The sequence below is a fragment of the Arachis duranensis genome, chromosome 6 (assembly GCF_000817695.3).
Source record: "Arachis duranensis cultivar V14167 chromosome 6, aradu.V14167.gnm2.J7QH, whole genome shotgun sequence".
In the NCBI taxonomy this organism is placed as follows: Eukaryota; Viridiplantae; Streptophyta; class Magnoliopsida; order Fabales; family Fabaceae; genus Arachis; species Arachis duranensis.
Window position 1 is genome coordinate 89,044,286 of NC_029777.3, and position 16,593 is coordinate 89,060,878.

The window sequence follows — 16,593 nt, forward strand, 5'->3', positions numbered from 1 at the left end:
CAGATTATGCGGGAGATAGAGTGGATAGAAGGAGCACTTCCGGCATGTGTTGCTTCCTTGGAAGCTCACTCAACATGTGGTCAAGCAAGAAACAAGCCACAGTGGCTCTATCCACAGCTGAAGCTGAATATATATCCGCATCTGCTTGTTGTTCACAATTAATTTGGTTAAAAACTCAATTGGAAGATTACAAATTAAAAATCAATAGCATACCCTTATTTTGTGATAACATGAGTGCAATAAATATTTCCAAGAATCCTGTTCTGCACTCAAGAACAAAGCACATTGAAATCAAATATCATTTTATTAGAGAACATGTGCAAAAGTGTACTATTGATATTCAATTTGTAAAATCTGAAGAACAACTTGCTGATATTTTTACAAAACCCCTCTGTGAAGATAGATTCTGTTTGTTGAGGAAAAGCTTGGGAATGATTGATCTAAATCATGTTGAAAATCTGTGAATTTCTGACTCTGTTCAATTTTATCTCGCAGGAATAGACGAGATAAAAATAAATGCATGATAGGAGAGCTATGCTTAAGGGGGAGACTGCGCAGAAACAAATTCCAATGGGCCCCACAAAATCCCTTTGACCCATCTCTGACTGTTTTGTTAATTATTCAATTTTTTTTGAAAACCAAATCTCAAAGTTGTCCTATCATATCTAGTTGAAAAAGGGATAATGTCAAATCAAATCCTTCCTTTTCAACTAATCCCTTGATTCAAGGAACCCTCCTTTCAAATTTTTGGGAAACCACTCTGGTTAATAACCGCGCATAATGACTATTAACCACCCCCATCATCTCTCTCCAATCAACATTTATTGCTTCCTTAACCTCCCTCCACTCTCCACCTTTGGCCAACCTTTCTTCTTCCACCCCCATTATCTCTCTCCCCATAATGAAAAAGAAAACTGCATCAAGAAAGAGTGGAAGAATCAATCTCTCTCAAAAACCGTTCACTCCACAAACACATACTCATATTCACATTCACTCTACATCTTCTTCCTCTCCCTCTCAATCTGTCAAACAAACACCCACCATGAGAAAGAAGATTGCTCACAAGAGTTCTGGCCGTGGCAAAAACAAGGAGCCCAGTGTTGAAGAAGAATCGTCTCAAACCTCACCCGTTCCTTTTCCATCGCCGCGTTCACCAAAGAAGGCTACACCACACACATCAGGTAGAAGCTCTCAGAAGCCCAAAGGTTTCGTGTTGCATGAAACCAGGGAACTGGCAAATCTTGAGTCACTGGAATTCAAGAACAAGTTTCACAAGCCACATTCTCACTATGATCCATCCAGATTCCTGACATGTGCATTTTATGAGTTCCGTCAAGAGGTTTTGGAAAAGAGGCATATCTGTCCCTCATACTTGGTGAATCTTGATCAACTGGCAGCCAAAGGAATTATTTTGCAACCTCTGTTTGACAACATCAAATGGTCTCCACTGCTACACACTCACAAAATGGTATATCCAAAATTGGTTAGGCAATTTTATGCGAATCTCAGATTGATTGATGGTAGTCTTCACTCTTATGTGAAACGTGTGCATATTGCTCTGAACACTGAAACCATCAGTGCCGCTCTTGGTTACACGGACGAGGGACCGAGGGTATACATGAGTGACAAATGGGATGATTATATTGGGCTTACTTACAAACTTTGCCCTTGTTACTTCTTCTCCTATTTCATTTGCTTATCTCATGATTAGACATATGTGGGACTCTGTAAGAAGTACAAAAAAGGCTAATTTACCTTATGGAATGTTTTTCACGTGTATTTTTGAGTACTATAAGGTAGATTTAACAAATGAGACTGTGGAGAACAAATTTTCTATGATCAAAGGCGGTGGTGCTGTAAAAGGAACAAAGAGTAAGAAATCAATGCCAATGGACAGTGACCTTGAAAGCCAGTTTGAATCCTCCAAAGCAACCGAGTCAACAAGGGAAATCCTCACTGAATTCTCTAATATGTCTACACTCATGATTCAATTCCATAGGGCTGCTCGAAAGCTAGCCTATGAAAATGAACGTGCTTGGGGAAGATGTAAAGAGAGAGTGGGTATGATGCTGGAAAACTTGGAAAAGGATCTGGGAGCTGGTAGTGAAGAAGATGTTGCAGACTCTGATTTCAATTTGTCTGATGATTAATGACTGTTTTCTTTTATTTGATATTGGCTCTATTAGGCTCAATCTGTTTTTTGTATGAGCATAACTTGAAACTCCCTGCTCTGTGATACTTTGATACACTCTTGTTATTTTTTGTTATGGATATTTTGTTGTGTTCTTCATATTTTGTGCAGGTGCCCCCATGATGACAAAAGGAGGAGGAAATTCAGTTTCCAAAATTGAAATTGGAAACAAAGAAAAACAGGGGATGAGAACAGGGACGAAATTTTCAAATTGAAAATTCATGATCACCCTTGTTCAAAGAATGCATGTTGATAGCTACTGAAACTGCATTTGGTTTATCATGATTAGTTAACTCTCATTTGGCATTTTGACTTATAATAATGCTTGATTTATTTTGATGCCTGGCTGTTGATTCATCATTGATAAACTTGTTGGATTGAAAATTTATTTTTGGCAGTTCCTTTAAATTGTATAAAGTATCAAAAACTGCCTTATTTTGCTCTACAAATATTTTCCATCATGTTGTTTTGCTCTGATATATTAAACAGGAAAATGTTTGGATATTTTTGATGTATGTAATTTTTTAGCAGAAAATCAAACTTGTGGTAGCAAATAAGTTTTGTATATCATTCTAATCTGCTCATAAATCAAGCATTCAACATTTCAAAATTAATATGTTGAATAAAATGTCACAGGTTTAGTGCTTCCCTTGGTAAAATAGCATACATCAAGGGGGAGCCATGTGATAATCTGAAAGGGGGAGAAATTCAATCTTCAAAGGGAGTACTTATACTCAAATCTTTCAAATTTCTTTCCATTTCAATTTTTAATAATGTTTGTCATCAAGGGAGAGATTGATGAGTTTGGAAAACTCTAAATTAATATTTGTATTTGTGATGACTAAAATATTATTAAAATAATTGATTTTGATTAATAATTTTGTGTTGCAGGTTTTAATATGGGCCGAAAATAAAAATCTGGTGCAAGCCCAATATGGTTATGAATATTCAGCATTGATGCAAAAGTATTTTGTTTGTTATGGCTGAATTATTGTTCTTATTGGGCCAGAATTCAAACATTATCATAAGCCCAATATATTTTGCATGCTTGGTCCGAAAGAAAAAATGGAATTGGGGCATAATGGTTGAAATAATGAAAACCCAATTCATTGAATATTGGATGCATGCTTCCAACGGACTTCTCACTTTAACTTGTGGTGGAATTCAAATTTTATCAAGTAAAGTTAATGCAGTCCTTGGAAATATGAAAGAGAAAAAGTCAAAGTGATTTGATGGCTTTGATGGTAGCTTACACGCTACTACACAAAGCATGGAGAAGTGCACCTAATTACTTTATTCATCATAACACTCATAGCTTTGCTTTTCTTTTCTCTTTCTTCGTTCTCTACTCTTTCTTCTTTCTTCTTCGGTTATTACACAGGAAGCCATGGAAGCTACTTGGAGCTACCGAAAGGAAAGGAAAGCAAGCCTAAAGACCATCGAGTTGATGGCACGAAAAAGAAAAAGAAAAGTATGATGTGGCTGAGATTATCACCTAATCTGGTAAGATTTGGTGAGGTAATCTCGGATCCTTCATACTCAAAAAAAGAAGGATGAAGATTCGGCCAGCAAGGAAGATCTTGGAGGCATGGCTTGTCTTTGATTCTGCTCAACCACCACAGGAAGTAGCTAGAGTGGCAAAGTGATGGTTGAGGCAGAGATTGAAGCAGATGAAGTCATCATCATCATGAAGCATCAAGGGCCAGAAATCCATCTTGGAGAGGAAGCCAAGGATGGAGCGCTCGGATTGATGAAGAATGATGACCAAGGAAGGACTAGAGGTATTTGCATGTTGGTTTTTGCATGAGTTACCTCTTCTTTCTCTGTGGCCAAACCGGTTGTGTTTTGAAGGAAAAGAAGCTGAGCTCGGGTTTGTATTTCAACTGTGAAGGCTTCACTCCTCTATAAAAGGGGTGAACAGTCATGGTTTGATTCAAGGAGTAAGATTTGAGAGTGCAAGGCACAGAGTTCTCAGAGCTACCTAAGCTAGCAGTTCTTCTTCTCCTTCAATGTTTTCTGTTTTGTATTTTTCTGTTTAATTTTGTCATGTCTTGAGTCTCATGGAAAAAAAAGGCAAACAGTGAGGTTTGTATGAAAAAGCCATAGAGCGGAAAAAGGCAGAGAGTGCAAAATTAAAAGAAAAAGCCATAGATGTCTTAGAGTTCCTTTGTACATCTGTGTTGTGTTTCATGATTCTGTGGGAATCTCCTTGTAAGTTGGGTTAGCACTTTACAAGTTGTAATCTGGATGATTATAGTGAAATTCCATCATTGTTGTGATGGAGACTGGATGTAGGCTGCACTGCACTTAGCAGCTGAACCAGGATATATCTGGGTGTAATCTTCTCTTTCTTCCAACTTCTATTCTATTTTTACTGTTCGGATGAAAAATCAAAAAATTGTCTCGTGCCAAGTGACGAGACAAAATGAAAATGTCTCGTGGCTAGGGACGAGCTAAAAACAGAAAAGTTTCTTCTAAGTCCAGCAAGTGTTAGCAAGCGAAAAGGGGCTAAGATTCAACCCCCCTTCTCTTAGCCACTGAAACCATCACTAGCTTATACCACGAAGACTCCGATCTTTCGGAATGAAGGCTAAGAGATAAACATTCAATCTAAGATAGAACGGAGGTGGTTGTCAGGCACACGTTCATAAGTTGAGAATGGTGATGAGTGTCACGGATCATCACATTCATCATGTTTAAGTGTGAATGAATATCTTAGAACGGAAGCAAGCGTAATTGAATAGAAAACAGTGGTAATTGCATTAATCCATCGAGACACAGCAGAGCTCCTCACCCCAAACCATGTGGTTTAGAGACTCATGCCGTAGAAGATACAAAGTCAGATGTAAAATGTCATGAGGTATAAAATAAATCTCTAAAGGTAGCTTTTTTACTCAACTAGTAACCTAGGTTTTCAGAAAATGAGTGAACTAAGATAGGTAGTGCAGAAATCCACTTCTTGGGCCCACTTGGTGTGTGCTTGGGCTGAGCATTGAAGCTTTCACGTGTATAGGCTGTTCCTGGAGTTAAACGCCAGCTTTTGTGCCAGTTTGGGCGTTTAACTCCAACTTTTATGCCAGCTCTGGCGTTTTGACGCCAGAAAAGGGCAGAGAGATGGCGTTTTGACGCCAATTTACGTCATCAAAACTCGCTCAAAGTATATACTATTATATATTGCTGGAAAGCGTTGGATGTCTACTTTCTAACGCAATTGGGAGCGCGCCGTTTGGAATTCTGTAGCTCCAGAAAATCCATTTCGAGTGAAGGAAGGTCAGAATCCAACAGCATCTGCAGTCCTTCTTCAGCCTCTGAATCAGATTTTTGCTCAGGTCCCTCAATTTCAGCCAGAAAATACCTGAAATTACAGAAAAATACACAAACTCATAGTAAAGTCTAGAAATATAATTTTTGCATAAAAACTAATAAAAGTATAGTAAAAAGTGGCTAAATCCTACTAAAAACTATATGAAAATACCTCCCAGCAAGCACTTCTTTATTGTCTTTAGCTGGACCTCATTGAATGTTATTCTTGTCTCAGTTTTGAGCACTCTTCCTCAATATTGCTTTCAAGATAGTGTTTGACTCTTTGTCCATTAACAATGAATCTTTTATCAGAGTCAGTATCTTGAAGTTCCACATATCCATATGGTGACACAGTTGTGATCACATATGGTCCCCTCCACCGGGATTTTAATTTTCCAGGGAATAATTTGAGTCTAGAGTTGAATAGTAGGACCTTTTGTCCTGGTTCAAAGACTCTGGATGACAATTTCTTGTCATGCCATCTTTTTGCTTTCTCCTTGTAAATTTTTGCATTTTCGAAAGCATTGAGCTTGAACTCGCAATCTTTTCTCTCCAGCTAATGTAGCATCAAGGTTTAGGAATCTGGTTGCCCAATAGGCTTTGTGTTCCAGTTCCATGGGCAGATGACAAGCTTTGCCATACACAAGTTGGTATGGAGAAGTTCCTATAGGAGTCTTGAATGCTGTTCTGTATGCCCACAGAGCATCATCCAAGCTGTTTGCCCAATCCTTTCTATGGGCCATTACAGTCCGTTTCAGGATTCTTTTTAGTTCTCTATTCGAGACCTCAGCTTGCTCATTTGTCTGTGGATGGTATGGATTTGCTACCTTGTGGCTAATTCCATACCGTACCATAGCAGAGTAAAGCTGTTTATTGTAGAAATGAGTGCCTCCATCACTGATTATTGCTCTGGGGACACCAAATCTACTGAAGATGTGTTTCTGGAGGAACTTTATCACTATTTTAGTATCACTAGTGGGTGTTGCAATTACCTCTACCCATTTAGATACATAGTCTACTGCCACCAGAATATAAGTGTTTGAGTATGAAGGTGGGAAAGGCCCCATGAAATCAATACCCCATACGTCAAACAATTCAATCTCTAAGATCCCTTGACAAAGCATGGCGTAACCATGAGGCAGATTACCAGCTCTCTGGCAACTGTCACAGTTCCGTACAAACTCTCGGGAGTCTTTATAGAGAGTAGGCCAGTAGAAGCCACATTGGAGGACTTTTGTGGCTGTTCGCTCACTTCCGAAATGTCCTTCCATATTGTGATCCATGGCAATGCCAAAGGATCCTCTGCGCTTCTTCTCTAGGTATGCACCTACAGATTAATCCGTCTGCGCATCTCTTAAAGAGATATAGTTCATCCCACAAGTAGTACTTTGCATCAGAAATTAATTTTTTCGTTTGCTGCCTGCTGTACTCCTTGGGTATGAACCTTGCAGCCTTATAGTTTGCAATGTCTGCAAACCATGGTACCTCCTGAATGGCAAAGAGTTGCTCATCCGAAAAAGTTTCAGAGATCTCAGTGATGGAGAGGGACGCCCCTTCTACTGGTTCTATCCGGGACAGATGATCAGCCACTTGATTTTCTGTCCCTTTTTTGTCACTTATTTCTATATCAAACTCTTGCAGAAGCAGCACCCACCTTATGAGCCTGGGTTTTGAATTCTACTTTGTGAGTAGATATTTAAGAGCAGCATGGTTAGTGTACACAATCACCTTTGATCCTACCAAATAGGATCTGAACTTGTCAATGGCATAAACCACTGTAAGCAATTCCTTTTTTATGGCTGTGTAATTCTTCTGTGTATCATAGGACACAGCTGGCATAATAAATGACATGCAGAAGTTTGTCATGCCTCTGTCCCAATACTGCACCAATGGCATGGTCATTGGCATCACACATCAGTTCAAATGGTAATGTCCAGTTTGGTGCAGAAATGACTGGCGCTATAACCAGCTTGGGTTTCAGGGTCTCAAACGCCTGCAGACACTCTGTGTCAAATATAAATGACGTGTCAGCAGCTAGCAAATTACATAGAGGTTTTGCGATTTTTGAAAAATCCTTTATAAACCTCCTATTGAATCCTACATGCCCCAGAAAGCTTCTGATTGCCTTAACATTGGCAGGTGGTAATAATTTTTCAATTACCTCTACCTTAGCTTGATCCACCTCTATTCCTCTGTTCGAGATCTTGTGCCCAAGGACGATCCCTTCAGTCACCATAAAGTGACATTTTTTCCAGTTCAAAACCAGGTTAGTCTCTTGGCACCTTTTTAGAACAAGTGTTAGGTGATCAAGATAGGAGCTGAATGAGTCTCCATATACTGAGAAGTCATCCATGAAGACTTCCAGAAATTTCTCCACCATATCAGAGAAAATAGAGAGCATGCATCTCTGAAAGGTTGCAGGTGCATTACACAGCCTAAATGGCATCCTTCTGTAGGCAAATACTTCAGATGGGAATGTGAATGCTGTTTTCTCTTGATCCTGGGGTCTACTGCAATTTGGTTGTAGCCTGAATAGCCATCCAAAAAGCAGTAATAATCATGACCTGCTAGTCTTTCTAGCATCGGGTCTATGAATGGTAAAGGAAAATGATCATTTCTGGTGGCTGTATTGAGTCTTCTGTAGTCAATACACATGCGCCACCTTGTAACTGTTCTTGTGGGAACCAGTTCATTTTTCTCATTATGAACCACTGACATGCCTCCCTTCTTGGGGACGACTTGGACAGGGCTCACCCAGGGGCTATCAGAAATTGGATAAATAATCCTAGCCTCTAGTAATTTAGTGACCTCTTTCTGCACCACTTCTTTCATGGCTGGATCAGCCGCCTTTGTAGTTGAACCACTGGCTTAGCATTATCCTCCAAGAGAATCTTGTGCATGCATCTGGCTGGGCTAATGCCCTTAAGATCACTTATGGACTACCCAAGAGCTGTCTTGTGTGTCCTTAGCACTTGAATCAACGCTTCCTCTTCCTGTGGCTTTAAGGTAGAGCTTATGATCACAGGAAAAGTGTTGTCTTCTCCCAGAAATGCATATTTCAGGGATGGTGGCAGTGGTTTGAGCTCTGGTTTGGGGGACTTTTCCTCTAATTGAGGAGTTTTCAGAGGTTCTTCCAATTTCTCTGGCCCTTCCAGATCAGGCTGAACATCTTTAAATATGTCCTCTAGCTCTGATTTGAGACTCTCAGTCATATTGACTTCTTCTACCAGAGAGTCAATAAGATCTACTTTCATACAGTCTTTTGGTGTGTCTGGATACTGCATAGCTTTGACAGCATTCAACTTAAACTCATCCTCATTGACTCTCAGGGTCACTTCCCCCTTTTGGACATCAATGAGGGTGTGTCTAGTTGCTAGGAAAGGTCTTCCTAGAATGAGAGTTGCACTCTTGTGCTCCTCCATTTATAGCACTACAAAGTCAGTAGGAAAGGAAAATGGCCCAACCTTGACAATCATGTCCTCGATTATGCCTGATGGGTATTTAATGGAGCCATCAGCAAGTTGAAGATAGATCTGAGTTGGTTTGATCTCTTTGGTCAAACCAAGCTTTCTGATAGTGGATACAGGGATTAGGTTGATACTTGCCCCAAGATCACATAGAGCTGTCTTGGTGTAAATTCCTTCTAATGTGCATGGTATCATAAAGCTTCCGGGATCCTTAAGCTTCTCTGGTAAGCTTTTTAGAATGACTGCACTGCATTCCTCAGTGAGAAAATTTTTTTCAGTTTCTCTCCAATCCTTCTTATGGCTTAAGATTTCTTTCATGAACTTAGCATAAGAGGGTATTTGCTCAAGTGCTTCTGCAAACGGAATCTTTATTTCAAGAGTCCTTAGATAGTCTGCAAAGCGAGCAAATTGCTTATCCTGTTCTGCTTGGCGAGGTTTCTGAGGATAAGGTATTTTGGCTTTATATTCTTCAACCTTGGTTGCTGCAGGTTTATTTCCTATAGAAGTAGGCTGAGACGCCTTCTTGAGGGAGTTATTATCAGCACTTGTGGGTGTCTGATCCCTTACTGGCATTTGAACGCCAGGATTGGGCGCTGGATTGGCGTTTAACGCCAGATTCCTACCCTGTTCTGGCGTTTAAACGCCAGAGTTAAACATGGAATTGGCGTTTGATGCCAACTTGTCACCCTTTTCTGGCGTTTGAACGTCAGAATCATTCCTCTCTGGGCTCTTACTGTCCTCAGAGGGATTTTGGGTAATATTCTATTCATCCTCTGTCAGCTGTTCTTTCCTTCACTTTCTGCTGCTTTGAGTTGATGTATTTAATGTTTTTCCACTCCTTAATTGCACAGCTTGACATTCTTCTGTTATTTGTTTAGATAACTGTTGTCTTGTCTGGTCAAGTTGTGCTTCCATATTCTTATTAGCATCCCGAGTATCTTGTAACATTTCTTTAAATTCTGCTAACTATTTTGTCAGAGCAAGTAATTGCTGGTTGAGTTCAGTAGCTTTTTCTGAAGGACTAAGGTCAGTAGATACTGCTTTAGCCTCTTCCTTCATGGAGGACTCACTGCTCAAGTACAGATGCTGATTTCTAGCAACAGTATCTATAAGCTCTTGAGCCTCTTCAATTGTCTTTCTCATGTATATAGATCCACCAGCTGAGTGGTCTAGAGATATCTGAGCTTTTTCTGTAAGCCCATAGTAGAAGATGTCTAACTGCACCAATTCTAAAAATATTTCAGAGGGGCATTTTCTCAGCATCTCTCTGTACCTCTCCCAGGCATTGTAAAGGGATTCATTATCCTCTTGTTTAAAGCCTTGGATGTCCAGCCTTAGCTGTGTCATCCTCTTGGGAGGGAAATATTGATTCAAAAATTTTTCTGACAGCTGTTTTCATGTCCTTATGTTGGCCTTAGGTTGATTATTTAACCACCTCTTAGCTCGGTCTTTTACAGCAAATGAAAATAGTAATAATCTGTAGACATCCTGGTCTACTTTCTTATCATGTACTGTGTCAGCAATTTGTAAGAACTATGCCAGAAACTCAGTAGGTTTTTCCTGTGAAAGACCGGAATACTGGCAATTTTGCTGCACCATGATAATGAGCTGAGGATTCAACTCAAAACTATTGACTTCGATGGAGGGTATACAGATATTACTCCCGTATGAAGCAGTAGCGGGGTTAGCATATGACCCTAGAGTCCTTCTAAACTGTTCATTTCCACTTAGTTCCATGATGGAAAAAGAATAAAAAGAAAGATTTGAAAAATTTTTGATGAGGATTTTTGAAAAAAATGAAGTAAGTTTTGAAAAAAAAAGATATGATTGAAAAACAATTTAAAAAGATTTGATTTTGAAAATTGATGACTAATTTCATGCAAAACTTTCGAAAATTTGAGGAAAACACCAAGGAACACCAAACTTTAAAAGTTTAAGATCAAAACACAAGAAAGATTCAAGAACATAAAAAGAACACCAAACTTAAAATTTTTAGAAAACCAAAAATAAATTTTCAAAAATTTAAATAAAAACTAACAAGAAAACACTAAACTTAAAACATGCAACTAGACTCAAATAGAAGAATCTAAAAATAATTTTTTTTTGAAAATTTTTTGAAAAGAAAATAAAAGACTCTAACCCAAAAGACAAAATTTTCCTAATCTAAGCAACAAGATGGACTGTCAGTTGTCCAAACTCAAACAATCCCCGGCAACGGCGCCAAAAACTTGGTGCACGAAATTGCAATCACACTAGTAATTCTGCACAACTAACCAGCAAGTGCACTGGGTCGTCCAAGTAATATCTTACGTGAGTAAAGGTCGATCCCACAGAGATTGTCGGCTTGAAGCAAGCTATGGTTACCTTGTAACTCTTAGTAAGGAGATTATCAATGAAAAGGGTTTTGTTTGCAATAAAATAAAAGAGCATGAAATAGAAGATACTTGTGATTCAAAAATGGAGAACAGGTTGGAGTTTTGGAGATGCTCTGTCATCTGAATCTCTGCTTTCCTACTGTCTTCTTCTTCACGCACGCAAGGCTCCTTCCATGTCAAGCTGTGTGTAGGGTGTCACTATTGTTATTGGCTACTTCCCATCCTCTCAGTGAAATTGGTCCATGTGCGCTGTCACCGAACGGCTAATCATCTGTCGGTTCTCGATCATGTTGGAATATAATCCAGTGATCCTTTTGTGTCTGTCACTACGCCCAACAGTCGCGAGTTTGAAGCTCGTCACAGTCATCTCTTCCCAGATCCTACTCAGAATACCACAGACAAGGTTTAGACTTTTCGGATCCCAGGAATGGCCGCCAATAATCCTAGCTTATACCACAAAGACTCCGATCTTTCGGAATGGAGGCTAAGAGATAAACATTCAATCTAAGATAGAACGGAGGTGGTTGTCAGGCACACGTTCATAAGTTGTGAATGGTGATGAGTGTCACGGATAATCACATTCATCATGTTTAAGTGCGAATGAATATCTTAGAACGGAAGCAAGCGTGATTGAATAGAAAACAGTGGTAATTACATTAATCCATCGAGACACAGCAGAGCTCCTCACCCCAACCATGGGGTTTAGAGACTCATGCCGTAGAAGATACAAAGTCAAATGTAAAATGTCATGAGGTACAAAATAAATCTTTAAAGGTAGCTTTTATACTCAACTAGTAACCTAGGTTTTTCAGAAAATGAGTGAACTAAGATAAATAGTGTAGAAATCCACTTCTTGGGCCAACTGGTGTGTGCTTGGGCTGAGCATTGAAGCTTTCACGTGCATAGGCTGTTCCTGGAGTTAAACGCTAGCTTTTGTGCCAGTTTGGGCGTTTAACTCCAATTTTTATGCCAGCTCTGGCGTTTTGAATTATATAAATCGAATTAAATTAAAATCAAATAACGTTACATGAATGTCTCAAATCATACTTTTATATAAATCGAATTAAATTAATTCAAATTATACAATATAGTAGTAAATCAAAATGCTTGGATTCGAATTACATGAGAACATTGTTTGAAGTATAAATCAAATCAATGTGATTCGAATTAGTATGGAACAATGTAGATCGAATCAGTTTGATTCGATTTACTACTTGTAACAAATTATTGACATTTACTACTTTTAAGTTAATGTTTATATCAACTTTAAGATATAAATGTCAATAAGAAAGTTTGGATTCAAATAAAATATCAAAAAACTCAAAACGAATAAGAATAGAAATCCCACTTTTGTGTTTTAGTTCGAATTTCAGAAAACAAACATTTTTATAAACTTATGAATTTAAAACGGTACATTAAACGATTTCTAAAAATTCATTAAAAAGTATCATTTGACTTATTAGAATTTAAAAGTCATAACCGAAACTTTTGATATTGAAAAGTTAATATAAAGTATAGACCTCCAAGGTGGTATAGGAGTTAAACTTGAACTTTTTTCAGAGTCAGAAGTAACAGATAGTTATACATTATAAAATGACCAACTATATTTATACAATATGTAATTTGACCAACTATATTTATACTGTATTTTTTAAAATTGGTGTCGAAGGAGTTTAAAGAAGGGATAATTGATTTGATTAGATAATGAAAGTGATGAACGAGGTAATTTTGAGAACAATGCAAGGTTGATGAATGAGATATGATGCGAATGATTGAGAGATTATGAGATGATGATGAATGAGTTTGATTGAGATGATGATGACTGACTGTGATTGAGATATATGTGACCGGGTAAGATGCAGTGGTATTATCTACTTGCTCCAGGTATGGATTGAGACTCTGGGTATGTAACACCCTACCATATAGAGTCTTATGCTTAAGTCATAATTCAGAGATGGCAAGGTATTACGACCTCTAAAATAAAAATTTAGTACGTATAGTAGTATGAATGATTGATTATAACTAGGAGCCTTTATAGAAAAAGGGGTAAACAAAAATCGCAACTCGAAAGTGCAACACTCCGATCGATAACGTAACAAACAAGGATAACCAACGTGAGATTATATATATACAAAGGAGTGTCAAAAACAGGAATATCAAGACTCAAAATCCGGCTGCGAAGATAACCGGTCCGAGCGTAGCATATATATACATATGATAAAATAAGAAAACCCCAAAGGAAACCCAAAAGGACACAAATACAAAAACCTATTCTCCAAAATCTCCCATAAGAGGACTCATCATAGTTTGTATTATTTAATGGAGATAAAAGTATCTAAGCAAAACATATAACCCAAAACATGATCCCGAGAACAAAGGATCTTCGCAAATCTAGAAGTCTCCAGCATGCCTCAGCGGGAAACCTCACGTCCTTCATCTGAAAACCACAAAATCCGCATGGGTGAGAACCAGAGGTCCCCAGAATGGTAACAGCTTCCACATATATAATACATAATAATAGAGGAAAGACGAAGGCAATCCTAGAACTTCCTCCAGATAATTCAAAGTTTATAAACAAGCTAAACCATATGTGGCGACTGACTAAAGATTCTTCAGTCTAACTAATACTTCCCTTTCTAATTCCTTCACACCTCCCAACTACCAGCAGATGCCTGTCCTAATGGCTGATGATATCATCTGTCGATTATAGAGCCAACCCGACAAGTCCTGGTAGCTAACCATTGGACTGTCCCTCTGTCGTGCATCCCTAACTCGAGTTATACTCATTATAAACTTGATCATAATTATGATCCATATCCATCACCCTCACTGGTGAATATTTACGGGGGTGAGCTCATCCGGGGCTTTCACAGTGCCCGGCCACCCTTACGACATAGGGTAAAAAGAGCTTCGAGTCTCGACCTGGAGCACGTGGTGGCTAGTCACTGCTTTCTTCCAGGGAAACTCTCATCTCCAACAGTGGAAGCGCAACATTCATAATTCATTCAAAAGCATATATGCATTTATACTTATCCATAATCATGGCTCCGCCGTAACACGGCAATAATCTAGCCATCCGGCTCACGGTTAAATCCATAACCAGCCATTCGGCTCACGGTTAAATCCATAACCAGCCAATTCATTAACAATTACGGCCCTTCGGCCCATGGCATAACAAGCACTTCCACCACCATCCTCCGCATCTCACATAATCATCTTTGATCCTCATTGATCATTCATTTTTCCCTTACTTCACTCGCAAGTTACCACATTCTCTAGCTCTTTTTCTCATTGCTAGGCATATCATGATGATTTAAGACATAAGTGGTGAGATCGGAGGCTCAGAAGTATGAATTTTGGCTTTTAAAACTCAAAAATCAACTTTGAGATGAAAACAGGGCTACGCGTACGCGCACTCCACGCGCACGCGTGTATGGCCACAAAACTCATCGACGCGTATGCGTCATGCATGCTAACGCGTGGATTGAAAAATAGCCAGGCGACGCGCCCGCGTCTGCCACGCGTACGCGTGGGTGCTCTCGTGCCTCAAGCACAGACCTGGCACAATTCTGGCATAACTCTCTGGAAAATGGCTGGGCATTGGGTGCAGCACATCGGTGCGCCCGCGCAGACCACGCACACGCGTGGATGGTGCTTTCTGAAGGAACGGCGCGTACGCGCCAAGTGCGCCTATGCGCGGGGGGTCATTCTGCTAAAATTTTTCTAAGTTAAAAGCTGCAGAATCCACAGATTCAACCCCCAATCTTCTGACGGACATAACTTTCTCATTTTAAATCGTTTTTCACCCGTTCTTCGAACGGCATGGACGTCCCGGATCCAATTTCATTTCTAAATAGATTTAGTACAAAACAGAGATCCGTAGTCGAAGTTATGTCCCGTCAAAGTATGCCCAAAAAACATGTTTTTCATACAAAACCACAAAGTGCCATTTGCAAAACAAGCCATTTTCAACTCTTTTCAAAATCAATCAAAACATGCCAATTTCATCCCTTTTCTTTGAAATCAATCAAAATATATAAAATTCAACATCAAGCCTCCTCAACTCACACATTGACACTTTACCACAATTCACCAAAATCACCATCCCATCATTTTAACCCACTTCACCCAAGTGTCTCAAACTCAAACACATTGACATATCATATACTCTTCCTCATGCCAATTTTCAACAACACCAATTCCAATAAAGCATCATTGTACACAATCAATATCATACTCACCATCAACATGGTTTCACCCACAATTCAACCATAATCAATCATCAAGCATATATCACAACATGCATATTTCTCATACATCATACCATCAAGGCATCAATAATCATCATCACATATATGACCACATCATATATTTCAACCATTCAACAACATCAACAATTCAATGCCTATCTTAGGGCCTTTAGCCTAACTATTTCCTACCACATTACATATTAGATATGGGAAACCGAGACCATACCTTAGCCAATTTCCCAAGCTCAACCGGAGCACTTCCAAACCACTTTTCCTCAAGCTCTCAAGGCCTCAACACCTCCAAGAACAGATTTTTCACCACTAAATCCCTTTTTAAGCTTTTCAATATCACTAATCAAGCTCCAATATTCACACATACACAACCTAAGCCACAACCATCATACCCATATACAACATCTCAATACCCAAACATCATAGAACAATAATTTACATTAGGGTTGAGAATCTTACCACACCCAAGGTCCAAGGAGACAAGATTAACCTTCTTCTTCAAGAGAGTTGGGTCCTATAACATCAAAGAGCCAAAAATCTCAACATTTTTGCTCATGAAACTCGAAATCAAAGCTGGAAATTCAAAGATCAAAACGTGGCTTACCTCAAGATTAATTGTATGGGTTTTGTAGAGCTCTTCGTGGTGAACTTGTGGCCGCAAACGGTGCGGCAATCGGAGCTCTAGATCAAAAGTTATGGTGGTTTGAAGATCAAGTGAGGATTAGAACCTTGGAAAGTGTTCTTCCCCCATTTCCTCTCTTTTTCAGCGTGTATTAGTGTTGTGTGAGGAGAGAGAGTGCTGAAAACTAGGGTTTTGGTTTAGTTTAGTTGGGCCAAGGGCCCACTTTGGGTCCGGTTGGCCCGGTTTGGCCCGTTCGGTCCAATCTTGGTCCGAATTCTATAAAATTGGTACCGAAATTCTCGTCTCAATCTCCTCTATCACATTTAGCCACAAAAATCACATTTTGGGCTTTCTAGAATAAATTCTCATTTAT